The sequence below is a fragment of the Podarcis melisellensis genome (genome assembly GCF_964234715.1).
Source record: "Podarcis melisellensis genome assembly, chromosome: 2".
Taxonomy (NCBI): Eukaryota; Metazoa; Chordata; class Lepidosauria; order Squamata; family Lacertidae; genus Podarcis; species Podarcis melisellensis.
In genome coordinates, this window is record NC_138529.1 from 48,199,384 (window position 1) to 48,218,872 (window position 19,489).

Genomic DNA, 19,489 nt, shown 5'->3' on the forward strand with positions numbered 1-19,489 from the left:
CGATTATGAAATAGGCAAAAGGAAAAAAATGAAGAGAGTTGGAAAACATAAGGAACAAACATACCAAGGTTTGATTCTTATTGGATGTAACATTTCCTTGAATTCAGGGTGAAGCTTACTTTCAAATAGACAACTTTCCTCTACCACTCTGCTTTTCATGTCTAGACCTGCCTTCAGCATGGTTGGAATAGGCTCTTCTTTAAAAGAAATAACAAAAAGAAGAAATTGTCTACTGTACTTGATGTAACCGTATTTAATGTTTTCAGTACTCTCAGACTTAACAAGTTTTGTTTTTCCTTTCCTTTCTTTTCGATCTCACTTATATACTGTGCACTGATATTTTTGGAGACCTGCCAACTATTATTTCAAAGTCTAGCTACACTCCTTGTAAGAATGGGGGATCTATTAAGATGATCCATCTCCAAATGGTTTCCTAAAGACTTGCGGTGGGGATTGATTCTGCCTGATATTGTTCTGGCTCCTGGAAAAAAATAGAGAAAGTGCCTGGTTCAAGCTTTCAAGAAATGAAAATGAACATGGGGACTTCTACTATTAACAAGTCTAATTCTTCTCTTCCCCTGACCATTAGGTCCAGTCGTGACTGACTCTGGGGTTGTGGCACTCATCTCGCTTTATTGGCTGAGGGAGCCAGCGTACAGCTTCCGGGTCATGTGGTCAGCATGACTAAGCCGCTTCTGGTGAACCAGAGCAGCACATGGAAACGCCATTTACCTTCCCGCCGGAGCTGTATCTATTTATCTACTTGCACTTTGCTGTGCTTTCAAACTGCTAGGTTGGCAGGAGCAGGGACCTAGCAATGGGAGCTCACCCTGTCGCAGGGATTCGAACCGCCGACCTTCTGATCAGCAAGTCCTAGGCTCTGTGGTTTAACCCACAGTGCCACCCATGTCCCTATCCCATGCCTGTACTTTAGTCCAATTAAGCTCTAATTAACAGGAGAACCTCTTCTTCCTAATGGTGTAGGAAGGTTTTCAGCTCAGTGCCTCCTCTCCTTCCCCCTCACATTTTATGCTGGAGCGAGAGCCAGGTACTGGGATGAACTGCAAGTGAACTTGTAAGAATAATTATCCTCAATCATTCTTGTTTTTCCTTCTCCAATGATCTCTCACTTAACCACTATGAGGGAGTAGTAGTCAAGGATTTCTTTTAAATGTTTGAAGACTGAACTGTATGTTCCCTGAACATGGAATGACCTTTAAGTTTTTCATTTCTGTTGCTCTGCTCTCAGATTTATCTGCAGTAATGAGGACAGCCTGTCAGTTAATAATACACTGCTCAGATTGACTTGTGGCTCTTGATACAAAATTGTCACGGGAACAATAGTACTAGTTGGCTAGATGAGTTGAACAGGACTCTCCCCATGCTCTACATCCCAATTTACCAATTTGCTATCCAATTAACTCTTACATTGGACAGGGGGAGAAATGGAGGCCTCAGTTCAGGCAACAGTAGATGCTTTCAGAGGGGACCAGAGTGCAATAGCGTTGATAAATACCTTCTTGCCTTCTACAGGTGCTGTACTCTCTCTTTGCTTAAGCCTTAAGTGGCCCAGTTATCCTGGGAGGTGGTTGCTGCAGCATATCACCATCTGTGTCAAATTAGTCAGCAAAGCTGCAAACCAAGGAATAAAAAGGTCACTAGGTCAGTCCTTAGACACTCTGACAGAGAGATAAAAATTGCTCACCTTTGCAGCAGTTTGAGCACTTAATCCCCAAAGGGAGACGCTTTCAAGCGATACCATTGCTTGCCCTTCACAGTGGATACTACCCGAGGTTAACTTTAAATTCCACCTAAGGCTGCACAAAACTCTGTCAGTTTGAATTATAATGAATCATTAGTTCATCAATGATTTTCGGATTCCCTCAAGTGCTAACTCTATTTCTAGGTTAGTATATCCAACAATTTCTTCAGCTAATGCAAACCTGCAAGAGACTTTCTAAATGCTTTTAAAAATATTTGTTATATGTAACTGAAATGTAATTTCATTTCGAAGCTTTAGAAAGTAACAACTTACCTGTTTCAATCTATCAAATTTTTGAAATTATTATTAAAACAATAAGTTTTGCATAAATATTTAAAAAACCCTGCAATGAATCAAGATATTGTTGCTTACAGAGTGGTGTGTGCACTTTCATTCCCTGTCTTAACTCACTGATGAAAGCTAGCAAAGAGTAACTGAGGTCACGACTAATTGAAATTATAATGCATCATTCTAGGAAGGTGATGTGTTCTCTTAACAATAAGTGGAGCCTATCCAGCTCTCTCTCTCCCCCTCTCTCTGTGTATTTCTATTTCCTCTCTCTCTCTTTCCCTCTCTGTTACTTATTTAGAGAACATGATCCTTCCATTCATGCAGGTCAGCATTCCATCTGCCATTCTGGGCAAGATGAAAGAGAAGGTGACACATCCCAATATTAGACGTTCCTGGGTGATACTTTTTTGACCCTATCCAGTCTGGTTTATGTTCTAGGGCTAAGAAACACTTGGTAGCTTGGTCAGATGATTGAAATCCAACAGTATTTTCTTAGATTATTCTCCCCAGTATGCCCCTTGTCTATGGCAGCAGTGATAGAAATGGGAAGTGGGGGAAAATCTTACATATTTTCAGGCAGATCTTTGCCCCTGGCCTGAATTGTTGCATGCCCTTTTGCAGTGGAATGGTCATATCCCTGAGCTTTTCTTTTCATGCTTATATGCTTCTGTATTTCATACACTAGGTAATGTCAGCAGCAAACTTAAGATAATAGAAATTACAAACAATTAGTGTATCCATCCTGAACTCTAGGAAGACTTTCTGGCCACTATGCTTTTTAGTATTCATGTCCACTAATTGAAATTTTGTTACCCTTAGAGAAAAATCTATTTTGCCTTTTCTTTTTACCTCCACTTTTCCAATAAACTACATTTCTTCTTTCTCATTTTTCTTCATCGGTAATTGGAGAAGAAAAGTTGAATATGTCAGAAGCCTATGCTTCAATTTTCTGTTTCACTGTCTAGAATAGATAGAAGCAATTATTATTAGAATGACTGCTGTGTTTACTGACAGGCAGTTGCCCTCCTTAGATACTTGGGAATGCTACCCACAAAATAAAAAACATTACTCATTTGAGACATCTCATGGTTCTGGAAAAGATTTTGGAGGCTTGTTCTCCCAACTGTCTTTTAAGTTAAATACAATCTCTCTGTGTAAAGTCCATAAGGGCTAACTCAGTGACAAGAATGAATGTGAGCCAACAATATGTAATTCCTGATCTATACCTGTAAGCACTAGACCACATAGTTGCTAGCTCAAAAGCATTTACTTATCAAGACAACTTTCAATCTCTTATTTGACTGTGCTCCAAGAGAGCTTGTAATGACAATGCATCAAACTCTTCACTTAGAGGCTGATAGTACTCCTAATAAAACAAGCAGCAGAATTCCTAGTGGGTGTAATAGAGCAGAAGCATTAGGTTCTTAGCTTTGTGGTCAACAATACAATTGAGCTATTGGTGGTTAGTCTTTCAGGTATCAAGCATGAGAAGTGTGGACAACCAGAAGTCCTTTTCTGTATCTCTTGGTGGGTCAGCTGTTAGAAAATACTGGAATGTTGCTTCTTTGATACCCCCCAGACAGGAAGTCATCACATATTTTTCAGTAGATTTTGACAAATTCAAAAGTCATCTTATTCTGTAATAAAGCTTCTACAACAGAATATAAAATGCCAGTGCATCACTAACAAATACAGGCATGATGTTAAAGAGGAACAAGCCTTCAGAACATGTGCTGTGCTGCAATGCAGAATAAGAATTGTGTCTGTTCAGAAGTTGTAGTTTCTTTTGAAAGTCTTTGTTGCTCCTGTAAACAGGATACACAGAGAATTGACCAATCTAAACAGAGTACAGCAGGATCCCAACTTCCATTCTTGACCACCTGTTGAGTTGTTCACAAGGAGAGCTTTTAAAAATCATCAGTTAGTTCCTCTTCTGTTGATGTAAAAAAAAAATGAAAGCCAAGAATAAAGACAACAAGTTGATAGGAGCTTCACCAACAGATTAGCATTGTTTAGCTAAGGTAGATAGAAGCAAGAACCAAGAACGGGAAGGGGGGAGGTAGAATTCTACGTAAAGTTAGAAATGACTAAAGGTGAACTTCAGCATCACATTATGTTGAATACTCTGTCTGCATAAGCATATTATCTTCCACACCACTCTCCACTGTTCTGCAGACTCTCCCACCCCACCTGAGCCAATTTTGGGGGGCACATGTGGGAGGAGAGTGGGATAGCCCAGTTGCACAAGCAGAAGCTGTTGCATATGTCTTCTGCAAACAGGGTTCTTTACCTAATCCCTAAGAGTGTATGAGCTTTGTGAGAGATTTGAAAGATTGGTGATGAATCTATATTAGCACTTACTGGTTGGGTAGAAATAATCTGCAGTTCTTCTTGTTGTTGTTTAGTCATTTAGTCGTGTTTGACTCTTTGTGACCCCATGGCACTCCTGTCTTCCACTGCCTCCCGCAGTTTGGTCAGACTCATGTTTGTAGCTTCGAGAACACTGTCCAACCATCTCGTCCTCTATCGTCCCCTTCACCTTGTGCCCTCAATCTTTCCCAACATCAGGGTCTTTTCCAGGGAGACTTGTCTTCTCATGAGGTGGCCAAAGTATTGGAGCCTCAGCTTCACGATCTGTCCTTCCAGTGAGCACTCAGGGCTGATTTCCTGAAGAATGGATACGTTTGATCTTCTTGCAGTCCATGGGACTCTCAAGAGTCTCCTCCAGCACCATAATTCAAAAGCATCAATTCTTTGGTGATCAGCCTTCTTTATGGTCCAGCTCTCACTTCCATACATCACTACTGGGAAAACCATGGCTTTAACTATATGGACCTTTGTTGGCAAGGTGATGTCTCTGCTTTTTAAGATACTGTCTAAGTTTGCCATCGCCTTTCTCCCAAGGAGTAGGCGTCTTTTAATTTCATGACTGCTGTCACCATCTGCAGTAATCATGGAGCCCAAGAAAGTAAAATCTCTCACTACCTCAATTTCTTCCCCTTCTATTTGCCAGGAGGTGATGGGACCAGTGGCCATGAGCTTCGTTTTTTTTATGCTGAGCTTCAGACCATATTTTGCGCTCTCCTCTTTCACCCTCATTAAAAGGTTCTTTAATTCCTCATCACTTTCTGCCATCAAGGTTGTGTCATCTGCATATCTGATATTTCTTCCGGCGATCGTAATTCCAGCTTGGAATTAAGCCCAGCCTTTCGCATGATGAATTCTGCATATAAGTTAAATAAGCAGGGAGACAATATACAGCATTGTCATACTCCTTTCCCAGTTTTGAACCAATCAGTTGTTCCATATCCAGTTCTAATTGTAGCTTCTTGTCCCACATAGAGATTTCTCAGGAGACAGATGAGGTGATCAGGAACTTGCCATAGTTTGCTGTGGTCGACACAGTCAAAGGCTTTTGCATAGTCAATGAAGCAGAAGTAGATGTCTTTCTGGAACTCCTGCAGTTCTTACTTTCTCTATTTACCCCACCTACATACACAACTTGATGCCAACAATAATATTTTTCCTAAAGCTGAGTACAATTTTTATTGCTTGTTTCCGCCTTAAGGATTTACTTGCATGCATTAATAGAATGGCTGTAGCAACCACAGACTGCTCCAGCATGTTGGGGACACCATACCGTAGTATCACTGTTTTGCTTATTAGCAGTTGAAATAGTTTTGGGTCCAAACTAGATGTGACAGAGTAGTGGCATGTATCTTATTCATAACCAGAGGTGAATGAAACAATTTTGGTTTCTCTACTTATCATTTCCCCCCTTTCTTATTCCCCTCCCAATTATAAGTTCAGTCCTCCATCTTTCTGTGATTTTATTTTTTTTAAAGTCATCATATTCATCAGCATTTTAGTGCAGTTTTCATAATATATATTTTTGTGAACACCATTTTGCCTAATATACACATTTTACCACATATAATCATTTTTGTAAGCCATTTTTCATAATATAATGTATTTTTGTATGTTATTTTTATTAACGTGTATTTTGGCACTTTCCCCTAATATATGTATTTTTAATATGTTATTTAGCTGGAGAACTGTGCTACAAAATTTGGAGAGGTGCAAGTTTTGAAGTATAGAGGCATTTTGGTTCACACATTGTTCCAGAAAGTGTGAATTAGATAGGGCAGAATCAAATGTCTCCCTAATCCCTATTCACACCTGTCCCATTCACATAAAAGCTGGGATGAGTGGAGTGTACCTAATATTTAAATAAAATGGAAGAAGTGTTTGGCAGAGAGCTCCTTCTCCCATTCCTTCAAGCAACTTTCTCTCCTGACCAGTTCATTTCCTGCAATTTTGGACACTCCTGCATCTTCCTAGTAGTGATTTCTACAAACATGATGCACTACATGGAGACTGTTAGGAGTGCATGCAATGGTGGACTGCTAATTGTGCCAAGATACACTTCTGTAGTCACCTTCATTGGTCATTCTAGTGAACCTTTGAACTTTCATAGCCCAAGCTGATGGTTGACATTCATCTGACTTACACAGCATGACAACTCAGCTAATAGCATCATTTTTACACCAGAGCAGCAACACTTTAAAGCCAAGATTTCTTTTTACATACTAATTTTCCATTTTCTATTAAGAACCCCAAGGCAGGATGTGTCAGGGAAACTTCCGAGTGTTAATTGAAATGGAGTTTGTAATTATTAGGTCAGCTTGGTCCAGTCAAAAGTGATTTAATATTTCATTTTAAATAGTCTTGTTTTCTTGAGCCACGAGAAAGCATTAGTCAGATGTTAAGTAAACATATGGCAGTAATATATTAAAAAGTAGGCTACACTGCTTGACAGTTCACATCTTAAATTGTCTGGTGCAAGAAGGAATGTGCAAATCTTTCTTTGATGATAGCTTTATCTTTCATCCACAGATATTGCTCTCCAATGAAATAAATGCATTTGCAAAAATCCAAATCAGCACTTAAAAGTAACAATATTTTTAAAAATGAAAAGGTTGACCTAGACATAATAGGTAGGTGTAACATTGTGATTCCTGGAGCTTTGTAATTCACAGAGGCTGCTTTTCTACACCTGCATGCAATGAGAGTTACGTCAGTTTTCCCATTATGTGAAAGATTTGTTCTAAGCAGCATGTAGAATAACAGGTGTTGAGCCACAGGTTAACACTAATGTGTTTATGATTGTACAGTTCAGTTATATTAACATATTTAATCTTTGTGAGAGAGTTAAGAGAGAGGGGAGTGTATGTTGCTAATAATACTGGGAATTAACAAGCTCCCTTTCTACCTTGGGCCCAGAAAGATTCATGCTGCAATCTAGAGGCTAGGGCTTGCCGATCAGAAGGTCGGCAGTTCGAATCCCAGTGATGGGGTGAGCTCACATTGCTCAGTCCCTGCTCCTGCCAACCTAGCAATTCGAAAGCACATCAAAGTGCAAGTAGATAAATAGGTACCACTCCAGCGGGAGAGTAAATGGCGTTTCAGTGTACGGCTCTGGTTTCCCAGAAGCGGCTTAGTAATGCTGGCCACCTGACCTGGAGACTGTATGCCGGCTCCCTCAGCCAGTAAAGTGAGATGAGCGCCACAACCCCAGAGTTGTCCGTGACTGGACCTAATGGTCAGGGGTCCCTTTACCTTAAGCCCCATTGAATTCAAAGAAACTTGCTTCTGAGTAGACATGGTTTCAGTTGTACTGGAAGAGTTGTACCCAGGAAACTCATTCAATTAACAAAAGGATTTGCATTTTGGCAATGGAACTTCCCCCTATCCTTTCTCTGAATACCCCCTAAATTAGACAGCTATACATTTGGCAAATCCCAGACATGTCCTCTTTTGGGGGCTCAACATGCGCATCCAGGGGAGATTTTTACATTTTAAAGGAAATGTTGGGGTTTGGGAGGTACTTACTTACTTACTTACTTACTTACTTACTTACTTACGTACACACGCTTTTTGGCGTGCCCGCTCACCTATTTCCCCAGCTCAGGCTGGCAGTGGCTCAGGCTGACCTCTTATTTGCTCTTCAATATATGGCAACACTACCTAAATCTGTTCTGGGGTTTTCCCCAACCCTCAAGAGCAGATCTGGGGAGGGCATGGAGCATGAGTGAGGGAAGGATATGATAAAAAGTTATGCTATATAAACATAAATCCTTATGCTCATGGAATGAGGATACTGCATTAATCATGTCTGCTAAGTGAATGGTGAGAAAAGAGATACGTCCATGAGGGACTAGGTTAAAAGTCCTTAGTCTGCTTAATGGTGTTGGAAGCGTGAGATCAGATGCAGAAGTCGCTATAAAAACAACTCTTTTTATAGTATAGCTGTCGTCCCCCCCCCCCCCCCGCTGTGGAAATATGTATAGACTAAACTGCTAGCTTGCTTTTCCTTAGCTTGACTGAGTGCATTCCTGTTCAACTATCACATGTGATAAGTGGTAGCATTTCTTCAATCACTGGAATGGACAGAATGCTGGGGCTGTAATTAACTGTGTTATGGATGAAAAGCTATGATGGGTATTAGATTGTTTCTCTAAATATATAAAGTGGTTGATGAAGGGGAAAATGCTTAATGGCTCCCTAGTCTTCCAGTTCCAGATTTTGTTTGTGAAACTGATTTGGCCAGTGTGTAATTTTTGTTTGTTTCCTTTGCTTCCATTTTTTATCAAACAATGTAAAATGCATTAAATGTTAATGTGTAGTTAGTAGTGTCTCTGAAACCAGATCCACCTCTATTTTAGCTGAAATATTAATCCTTGTTGAATTGTTAGGAAAGCTGTCGTAAGTGCTGAAAGGAAGACATACTGTATGCCTATAAAGCATACAGGTTTGTCTAATGCATCTTGGAGAACACCAATGAAATTCTTCAGAAATGTGAGATACTGCCTCATTTCTTTTTTCTTTTTTCTTTTTTTGTAGACAAGAGCTCTCCAATAAAATATATTAATTGGGTTTCAAAAATATTTCAATCTGCAAGCATTACTTAAGACAGAATACATATTTTAAGAGGTCTGCAATTATATAAGAAGCTTCAATATGTCTTGGCCTTGACAGGTGTTAGGTCTGGGATGTGCACAAATATGACATTTCATAAGCCTTTCTCCTTCATTGATTTCCTGTGGTTGCAATAGAAATGATATATTTTGGCACTACAGCTGCAGATAGCCTATAAAATGAACTGTATTTATTTGTATTTATGTAGCTCTACTTTCCAAGCTGGTGAACATTTGCTTTAATGGTTATTTCTAATATATTATAATATAAAGAGTCCCTGTAAGGTATGCTTTCTCCATACCTCCATTCCTCCAGGCATGTTACATTTTGCAGCATAAGCTTTTTATGCCATGATGGCTATGTAATACCTTCCAGAATGCCAGAATGCCCATTACTGTGAATCACAAATGGAGTGAGGGTTGTTGCTCTCAGGCCTGCGTGAAGCATCCTGAAGGTATCTGGTTGGCCACTGTGAGAACAGGATGCTGAACTAGATGGTCTTTTGGCCTGTTCCAGCAGGCCTTTTCAAATGTTTATCTATGTCTATTCAGAAGTCATAGGATCATAGAGGGACCATGAGGATCATCTGGTCCAACCTCCTGCAATGGAAGAATCTTTCTCCCAACGTGGGGCACAAACCCACAACCCTGAGATTACGAGTCTCGCTCTGAGCTATGAAGTTTGTCCTATTAGACTTTTCTCAGACAGAAATGAGAATTTTGTTCAGTCCAAATTTTAAAGTGAACTGGTCTAATTTAGACCCCTAGCCTGTATCAGAACAAAATGACCCTTCTCATTTCACACTTCTCTGAATTTTATTGTACACTTCTTGCCTCAAAATTGTAATAAACTGCATTAAAATACCTCATTTTAAAATATTTTAACCCAAAACTTCTCTGTAGAGAGTCCTTTACATCCCTCTCCTATCCCACTGTAATATCTAGTAGCTCTTGCCTCATGAAGGACAGCAATCATATTGCAAGCAGCTTCATTCTACCACACTCATCCCAGCAATGTAGGGATATGGGTGTATTGTGTGATGTCATGCTGGGAAGTGGATAGCATCCATCTTATCATCGTATTTATTCTTTGCTTCATATATGAACTCATCTATTATGGACTCTCTTTTTTGTATTTTGAAGTATGAAATCATTACCCCACATATAAATGTAAATTGAGTTGTGTCATTTTGTTTTGCTAATGTATGTGATGAACATTTGCTTTGATTATGAGGGTCCTAATTACAATGCATAGTGTGATTTCTGTTCTGATATTTGGGTGATTTATTGCAAGTTGGGTGGCCATTTTTCATTGGTGCCTTAATTAAATTGTGTATTTTTGTTTTCAGGTTCTTTGATTTTCTAATAAGTCCTCTAGGAATAAATATAGAGTTTAAAGTCAAGGATGGCTCCTTAACAAGGTACCTAATACCTCCTCACAGCAGTTGCATTCTGCATATGTGTCAGCAGTTGCTGCAGCAGGGCATCATGATAAACCACATGCTCATGGTCGCAGCCTAATTCTTCCACTTAATGGGGCAAACTATAATGAATGATGATGGATACAAGTGGTGTGCACAACAGAAAGGCTGGCAGGATGAAATGTTTTTAGTGTGTAATGTAATAGTGCTTATGGGGATCTGTGTTGTTCCTCCTTGTAAGGTACCCAGTGAGTGAGAGTAAAGTTAAATTCTCCCACCAGGAACTTGAATAACCGATAAGTGAGTTATCATCACCGGATAACTGTCAAAAAGCTGGAACAGAGCAAGCAGCCCAATGTAGACAATAGCCTAAAAATACTGTAGTCGAGTGTCCTCTCTCAGTGACAAAGTGCCCAGACTCAGGTAGTGCAGTACAACTTTATTGCTAGCACTGGCACAGTATTAGGTACCAGTGACCCCCACCCCCGATTCCTGACACCAGGGGGATTCTGGTTTGTGGTGTTGGACTCCCAACTTTTTCTGTCCTTACGTCAGAAATCCCAGTGGCATAGGAAATAGGGAATCAATGCTTGACCCACAGGATGACATCAATTACTGCTTCTTCTACTCTCCTGGACTGAATCCTATTGGAAGGAATTTAGTTGGTCCTGGTTGTTGCATGCCATAGCAGGTGGGAGGAGGCGACACTGGGATGGGAAGTATTTAATTGCACCCCTCTATGGGCTGTAGTCTGGATCAGGGCCTAATGCAGCAGGCTACATATTAAATGTAAGACAGTTTATAGTGAGAAGTAATTGTATCTGATGAGCTATTTCAAAAAAAGTCTTTCTTATTGGTGTGAATGTAATGGCCAAATCAATTTGAGACCTTACTTAAAATCTGGGCAAGCTGCTGAGAGAAATTTGACATCCCTTTGTCTGGAACATTTTCAAATGAGGCTTGGTAAACATCCATCAGCGAAATTTTGCCCATGGAACCCTGCCAGTTTTCAGTTCTTTGTTTTTGGCCCAGTCTTCAGAAGGATATTTATCAGTGTTTCTAGATATTTAATAGCATCTTCTTGTATCCTTCATGAACCCAGGTCCTTGCAAATTTTAGTCCATTACCACTAGATATTTCATTGTTTCTTCTCTATTAACAGTAAGTTTTCTTCACCATTCTAAACCATGGATTTTTATGGATCTTTCCCCCAACCCTTGATAGCCAAGGATTTTATGCTGAATTAATTTCATTATTTGAATTTATTTCTAATTCCTCCAGCAAACATGCATTTGTTCACTCCTTGTTCAACACCTTGTCCTCTGTAGTACTGTTATGCTTGAGCTTCCTTTACTTTCTTGATGTAATTTCAGTTAGATTTTCCCTTCCTGTTCCCACTGCATCTTCGCATACCTACTCTTGTCATCCTTCTCCCTGACTCTCAGCATTTTGTCCACAAGTTTTAAGCAGTTTCATTTACACATTGCTATTTGCCTTCTCTTCTTCTGTTGCCTTAATCAGGAAATGTCTGACATCTACTTGCTAACATGCATCTCATGTCTTGTTGCTTTGACAGCTGCTTTAGCTCAGGAATATGATAACACCAACAAACCTCATTGCATTCTCAATGAGAAGAGGGGTGGCAATTAACCTATCACTAGTACATTGTCCAATGACAAACCTAGACAGCATCTTAAAAAGCAGAGACATCACCTTGCCAACAAAGGTCCGTATAGTTAAAGCTATGGTTTTCCCCCAGTAGTGATGTGTGGAAGTGAGAGCTGGACCATAAAGAAGGCTGATCGCCGAAGAAGGGATGCTTTTGAATTATGGTGCTGGAGGAGACTCTTGAGAGTACCATGGACTGCAAGAAGACCAAACCTATCTATTCTTAAGGAAATCAGCCCTGAGTGCTCACTGGAAGGACAGATCCTAAAGCTGAGGCTCCAATACTTTGGCCACCTCATGAGAAGAGAAGACTCCCCGGAAAAAACCCTGATGTTGGGAAAGATGGAGGGCACAAGGAGAAGGGGACGACAGAGGACGAGATGGTTGGACAGTGTTCTCGAAGCTACCAGCATGACTTTGACCAAACTGTGGGAGGCTGTGGAAGACAGGAGTGCCTGGGGTGCTCTGGTCCATGGAGTCACGAAGAGTCGAACACGACTAAACGACTAAACAACAGCAGCAGCAGCAGCAGCAGCAGCAACAACAACAACAGTACATTGTCTCTTCCAGTACCTGCCCTGTTTTTGTTTTGTAGGAATTCCACATATGCCGTCTGTAGTAAGAATTTGTTACCTCCAAACAGATGAAGAGTGTTGTGAGAACACAAAAATTCTTTACCATTGCAATTCCCTAAGCAAAGTGTTGCTCCACAAGAGCAAGATCATAACAGCCATCCTAGATCAGAGCAAAGGCCTATCCAGACCAGAAGTCTGTTTTCATCATCACAGATTCATGGGAAGCCAACAATCAGGAAATGATGAGGGCAATAGTCTTCTACTGTTGTTTCACAGTTACTGGTATTCAGAGGCATGTTGGTGGTAGCATTTAGCCATGCTAATTGGCCATTATGAGTTTGTTTTCAGTTTTTCATTAGGAGAGACTTTGGATTATCACCATTTGGCGTACAGTTGAATTTGGTTACTGCATGCATTGACTCTTGGAGACTTTGGGGAATTAACTAAAGTTAATTATTCTTAAGAAAGGCTTAATTTGGATAGGACAGGGTGTTGGAGGGTATTATAGTACCTATCAATATACCACCTGCTGTGCAGTCAAAATAATAACTACTTCCCAGAGATCCATAGTGTTCTTTTATATCATACCTCAATAAGGAACCACAGATCTGCAAACGATGGGATGAAGCCAGGCACATATGACCAGTTCACTTTTCAATGGTTTCCATTCAGTTATTTTGCAAGCTTGCAAACACTAACCCCCCTTTGCAAAAATTCAGTCACTAAAACAGGTGCAAATTTAGCCCCATGCCTACAGTGTGCCTGTTAATCTTATCTTCCATTCCCATTTCCTGTTGTATTTGCCATAGTTTTCCATTGTGATTTTTAAAAATTATCATTTCCATTTACGTTTCTTCCATACTTTTTCCAAAAATGGGGGAAAAAATAAGGATGAAATGTTTCTGGATAATATGTTTGGTTTTAATTTTGAATTTTTGAAGTTTTTTAAAAAAGAAAGTACATGGATTTCGCACGCCTTAACCGTCTGTACTCATTCCTCATCATATATTTCACATTTTATTGTCTAGTGCTAACATAATATGGAAGTTTTTAAGCAGTGCTTAGATGGCCTTCTGTCATGTATGGTCTAGTTGATATTCCTGCATTGCAAGGGTTTGGACTAGATGATCCACAGGGCTTCTTCCAATTCTACAATGTTATGATTCAATAACACAGAACAGCCTTCTTATTCTAACCAAGCTATATTCATGAATAATGCTTTAGTCAGAAACTTGGATAATCCCAAACATATGCTGCATGTTGCTGTCGCTGCAGCCAAGGTCTGCATATAAAGCATGACTCAGTGATTTGTGTCACACTGATTCTTATTAATCGTTTCAAGGGATGTTTATCTGAAAAAGCAGAATTCCCAGTCACCCGAAAAACCCTGTAATTCATCCTGTCTTGCATAGCAGTAGGAGTGTTCAAATAAACCTTCTTGTCACAGATTTCTAACATTAATTGCTTAGAGGGAGCAGCAACCCCAGGCTTAGCTGCCCTCACTGCCCGTGCAGCTCCTAGACCCCTCCTATGACATCTGCATGTTCAGTGACATCTGAATGGGTAGACTATTGTGTGTGCAACTGTACATCCAGCTTCATGCTACCCAATTGATGTCCTGCATGGAGAGTCTGTGCACATGTATCTGTATCTGTGCAGGTGCCCCTATTTGGATACCACACTAAATGCCCAGTTACTCTTGGTTGGGGCTGCACCATATTTGGCTAAACTTGTGGAAGAAGTTTGTTTGAAACACATCGTGGCTTCTGTGGACTTCTTCTTTGCCACCATAGGAAAGCAAATTTGGAAATATGGGAGTAGTTAAATATGGAGCTAATGTTATACAAGCTGCGCAGTTTAAAACTATTTCTAGCTCTCCAATAATCTAACAAAGCTCTCTCTATAAAGTGGATCTACAAATGTGTTTATTATTGTGTAATGCCAGAGATGCTTCCAAGAGTGAAAAGAAGCTATTCACATTTATCTTTGTATGCCAGCTTTGTTGTTGCTAAAGGAATCTGTATCTTCTTGCCACACATTTAAGATGCAATATGAATTATTGCATAAACATCTAGTAACAAGATGAAATGGTTGTTTTCCCACACAGCGCTACAGTCTTCTGTCAGCTGTGTTGAATTTGTGGGCTTCACCACTTCCTGCTTCTCAAATCAATTTCCTAATCATCATCACTTATGTTGGACAGACTGAACTGTGAGGATGATTACAGATGCATGTGTTGGATGATGCTGATCTGTTTATGCATGTATGACTACTTATGCAAACAGAAGCCTTATTAATTCTCATGAAAGTAAACATGGATCATATGCCAGATTCTTGAATTGCTGTAATGCTTATTGAGAGAGCTCCTCATCCTCCCTCCCTCTTCCTCTCCCCCCCCCCCGCCCAGGAAATGAATCTGACAAATGTTCGTGATCAATGCTCAAGATGGAAAAAAATTGCTTTTGAATAGCATCATAACAAACAGAACATGAGCACTAACTGAATTTTACTCTTGCAATATGTCACTTCTCAAGACAGCGTGTATTTCACATTTCCAGCAGGGAGGCTTTTCAGATTTACTAGCAATTTTTTTGAAAAAGGAAGCATTGGGAATGTTGCTCAGTATGCTATCTCCACCCAACCTATGCTGCTAAATCACCGTAGAATAGTGAAAAATGATCACTTTAAGGCCAAAGCCACAATATATATGCCATTTCAAAGGGAGAAGGCAACAGTGTCCGGCAATATTCATGTTAAAATGGCTTGATATTCCAGGATTGTTTAAAAGTATCCTGAATAAAATAATTCCAGAAACATAATCGTGTTAATCTGTTCTGACAGAGACATTACTTCTTTGTGATCTTGGAGATGATATCTGATGAAATGGACTTTGGCCCAATGAAAATTTATGTCATAGAACGTTTTGTAGTCTTTCCGATATTCCTGGCTCCTTTGTCATTTGTTTTTTAAATCTGTGCAGCCAAATCTGATTTAAACTCGCTGATTTATTTTTTTAACCTTATGGTGACAAAATGAAGCCAGGACATATCCGGCTTACATTAATGAGTTTTGCTTCAAAAAATGTGTGTGTGTGTGTGTGTGTGTGTACTTGCTTGATGTCCCCCAAAACAGAAGGCACTGTTTTACAGCAACACTAAGATTTAAAAAAGAAAGAAAGAAGCAGTTGTACCACCAATGTTTCATATCAGTACTGTACAGTGTGCTTAAGAATGAAGGGCAGGAGATCTCACTCATGTATGTTGATATGGTATTAGGGTGTTGTGGCTAACTGAATAGGACCCCCCAAAAGGATGTCCTAGTAAGGCAGGCAAAATACATTATGGATTAATATTTCACTGAAAAACTCTCTTAAAATAATATATGAATAATCAGAAACACTTAACAGGGCATCATCAGGACCAAAGCATAGGAAAAGCAATTTAAAATAGCCTGGCCTAGCTGAATATTAATTTAAGAAGAATGCTGGACTGAAGTTGGTTTGATCTGTGCAGAACTTCACACTGCATTGAAAATTGTATGTGGCACACTAGAGTCTATCCTAGTTATGAAGTTCCTATTTGGGCTGGTATTGCAGGATAGCAGATAAATGGCTCTAGGAGAGCTGCATAACTAATTCAGCAAAATGCTGCCGTATGTATTGCTTTGTCTGTATGCATGGGTTGTCAACCTTTTCTAGACCTATGTGGGCATTTGTATTTTTAGTCAAGTGCTATGGGCACTACCCCTCTGATCACTGCTCAATCCTGGATTGGCCCCTTGCTGAGAGACAGGAAAATGAGAGAGCATGTGCCCACATGGGTTCTGAGTAAAGTCGTATCAAGCAAACTTAATCTGGTGCAGAAAGAAGTGATCAATAGTGAGAGTATCACTTTTCCAACTTCCTTCTTCAGCTGTATGTATTATGCAGCCACCCTCACTACCTCATGACTAAGGGGGCAGTGTGTGTAGCCTTTGACTTGTTCTCTCAGTGTTCATCTTATTTTCCCTAATGCATACCACAGTTTATGATAATTAAACTGGGTGTGTCAGAAATGTACTGGATGGAGAGAACTCCACCATACTAGGGCAGCCTACAGGCAAGGAGGAAAATGGTTTGTTTCATTTATTGAAGCAGACTTATACCTTACTCCCACACACCCCACAACCATATTCACAGAGTGGCAAAAAACCCCACATGGTTTTGTAAAACAGCAAATTACTGCACACCCCTGCAGAGATCCCAAATCACTTGAAGGCTGAAGTGTGCGTGTGCACACTGCTTTAAAGGTTTTGTTTTTTAATCAGAATATTTGATTACAGCTTTCTCACATTACATGGATTTAGGCCTGACTTGCTTATTTGTTACTTGCTTGCTTGCTGCAAAATCAAAGTCTCATTGCAGTATTTCTGGTCCTTTGGTTAGCTTTTGGTGCAAGTGATGACACACTTCTCTTTTTGTCTTTTGCTTCTCTTGGCTTCTGTTTTAATGTTAGCCCCCTGAAATATTTGCTACCCAATAATGCTTAGAGGAGAATCAAGGCTGCATGTACCAGCTCTGCCTCCATCATTGCTGACCCTCTTGTGTCTGCCCTACTGACCTCAGCACATTAGAGATAAGGCCTGAATGGGTAACCGACACTCTCAGCTCCACAGTGTAGGCTCCTCCATATGATCAGGAGCCTTGAGCACACGAGCTTGGAGGAGCCTTTGTTTGTTAGCTGAATATGCACAGAACTTCAGAACTCCTCTCCAGTATGTAGAGGTTCGGAAGGCAGAGGCAGTGAGGACTGACAGCAATGCTGGGGGTGAGATCAGCATGTGCGGCTGTACTCCATGCATTTCTTGACTATGAAGAACAAATGCCTGAAGGGGGTTATGGTTTCAGTTATATCTTTCTCTGTGTCCAAAAGAAACCATCTGGATAACCTCTTAGAATTACCAGAATCCCACATAGAGAAAGTTATGTTTATAGTACTAGGGCTCAGAAATGAGGGATGCATTAAAGAGTTCCTCCTTCTCACTGGGAGAAGCAGCAGCAGTGTGTTTGCATAAATATGAATAAGCAGTTAGCACTCATAACAATGGTGTAGAATTTTCCTTTTATTCTCTCTTTTGAGTTCTTAGGTCTCCACGGAAATGGGTGGCAGCAAGGGATGTACCCCAGCAGTTGTGTATCTTCACCAATAAGGGAGATCTGCAATGCAGGGCTTTCAGCATCTCTCTAATTTGGATTCATCTATTTATGCAAATTGGGCTCATTGCTTTTGTTACTCAGCTGGCGCTGGCAACTATGTCTCTTTCCTGTTCTCAGAGAGCTGTTAAGATTACTTAAGAGTATAAAACAAACCAGTGTTCACTCCAATTAAATTAAAAATAATCCATTTGAATTATTGCTAAAAATAATTCCTATAGCCAGCAGACAAATCCGAGTAGCTGATCAGAAGCAGGGTATGGGGAGTGTGGGTGGAGAGCATGCTTGCTTGATGCAATCTTCAGAATAAATGCAAATTACAAGTGAAGGCTTGGCAAATTTAAGATGATCAAGGACAGGGTGCGGGTGGAGGGGAAGAAAGCAAAACAATGGGTGCAAAAATATAATATTGAATAACATAATTGAAGATCAATTAGGGTCAGGTGGAATGTGCCCTTGAGAGCAAGCAGCGCTGATGCACTAGCAATTAGCCTTGATAATTGGTGGATAATCATGTATTCAGAGGCCCACAACTTCAGAGGAGCATTTCCTATCCCTGTGAGGACTGATTCACGTGATGAGTTCATTGTGTAGGATGCCAAGATTTAAATGAAGGCAAAGCTCCTGTTCCTTGAATAGTCATGTAGAAGCAGTTATGGCTTGTTATGTTGGGGTAAGAAAAACACACCTGAAACTGCCCTCTTCCACACAGCTCTTGAAAGGTAAAGGAACCCTGTCTTTCTTTGCAGTCCACTCATCCTCTTGAAAGGAAGGATTGCAGCCTCATCAGACCAGCCCAGCTGCTTAATGACCCTTTCTAACCCACTGGCATTTTCCACATCTTTGGAAATGAAGCCTGATTAAAGCATGACACATCTCTATTCAGAGTGTGAGGCACGTGCTCAGCTAGACAGACAGGCATGGACAGAAGAAACTTCCTGGTTCTTTTGCTTTATGTAATCAGTGAAGTGCATCCCCAATATATACTCTGCACCCAGGGGAGGGATAGACAGTGACACATACTGAGCCGATATTGCCATCAGAGCTTAAAGCTGTTCGGGTGGATGCCCTTGTTAGAGATTTAGACTGCAATCTTGCACAGAGTAAAATTGTATTGAAATCTATGAGATTTTTAAGCAGCCTGCCTGTGTGTGGGATTTCTGCCAGAGTTTAGAACGCTGGTAGTACAAAATCTTGAATGTTTGCTTCAAGCTGCTGTTTTTGTAGTGCCATCAACATGTGCTGCTTTTCTTTCTTTGTTTTTTTAAAATCTAAGAATCTAACACAAGTGCCTAATATGTTGGCCAGATTTGTAACAGTGGCAAAACATTAAGCTGCAATTCAGCCCTGAAGAAAGCATCCTCTTGAACCATCTCTCCTTTGTGCGTTCTGTACCAGACTGAGCTTTCAAAGGAGACAGATCCTTGTCACTCTTGTTTGTGTGTGTATCTGTATCTGTGCACACCCCTCCTAGTTTCAGCTCTCTTATAGTATGGTACTGCTACTTAATGCATTTGCTATAATTTAAAGCCAAGTTAAATAAGCATTACACACAATGGGGCATATCTGCTTTATAAACCACTACTGGTAACCAGTGCAGGTAT

At 40.2% G+C, this 19,489-nt stretch overlaps 1 protein-coding gene and 1 long non-coding RNA gene across 6 annotated transcripts in view; one reads left to right on the plus strand and one right to left on the minus strand.

The window, feature by feature from the left end:
- The window catches only part of LOC309363121 (A-type potassium channel modulatory protein KCNIP1), a 552,464-nt gene that overhangs the window by 213,948 nt on the left and 319,027 nt on the right, over window positions 1-19,489 (plus strand). The window lies entirely within an intron of this gene.
- On the minus strand, window positions 53-17,709 carry LOC309363146. The gene is made up of 3 exons (XR_014165274.1): window positions 17,065-17,709; window positions 1,517-1,632; window positions 53-197 (listed from the first exon to the last, which is right to left on the minus strand). It is a non-coding gene; the product is annotated as an uncharacterized lncRNA (long non-coding RNA).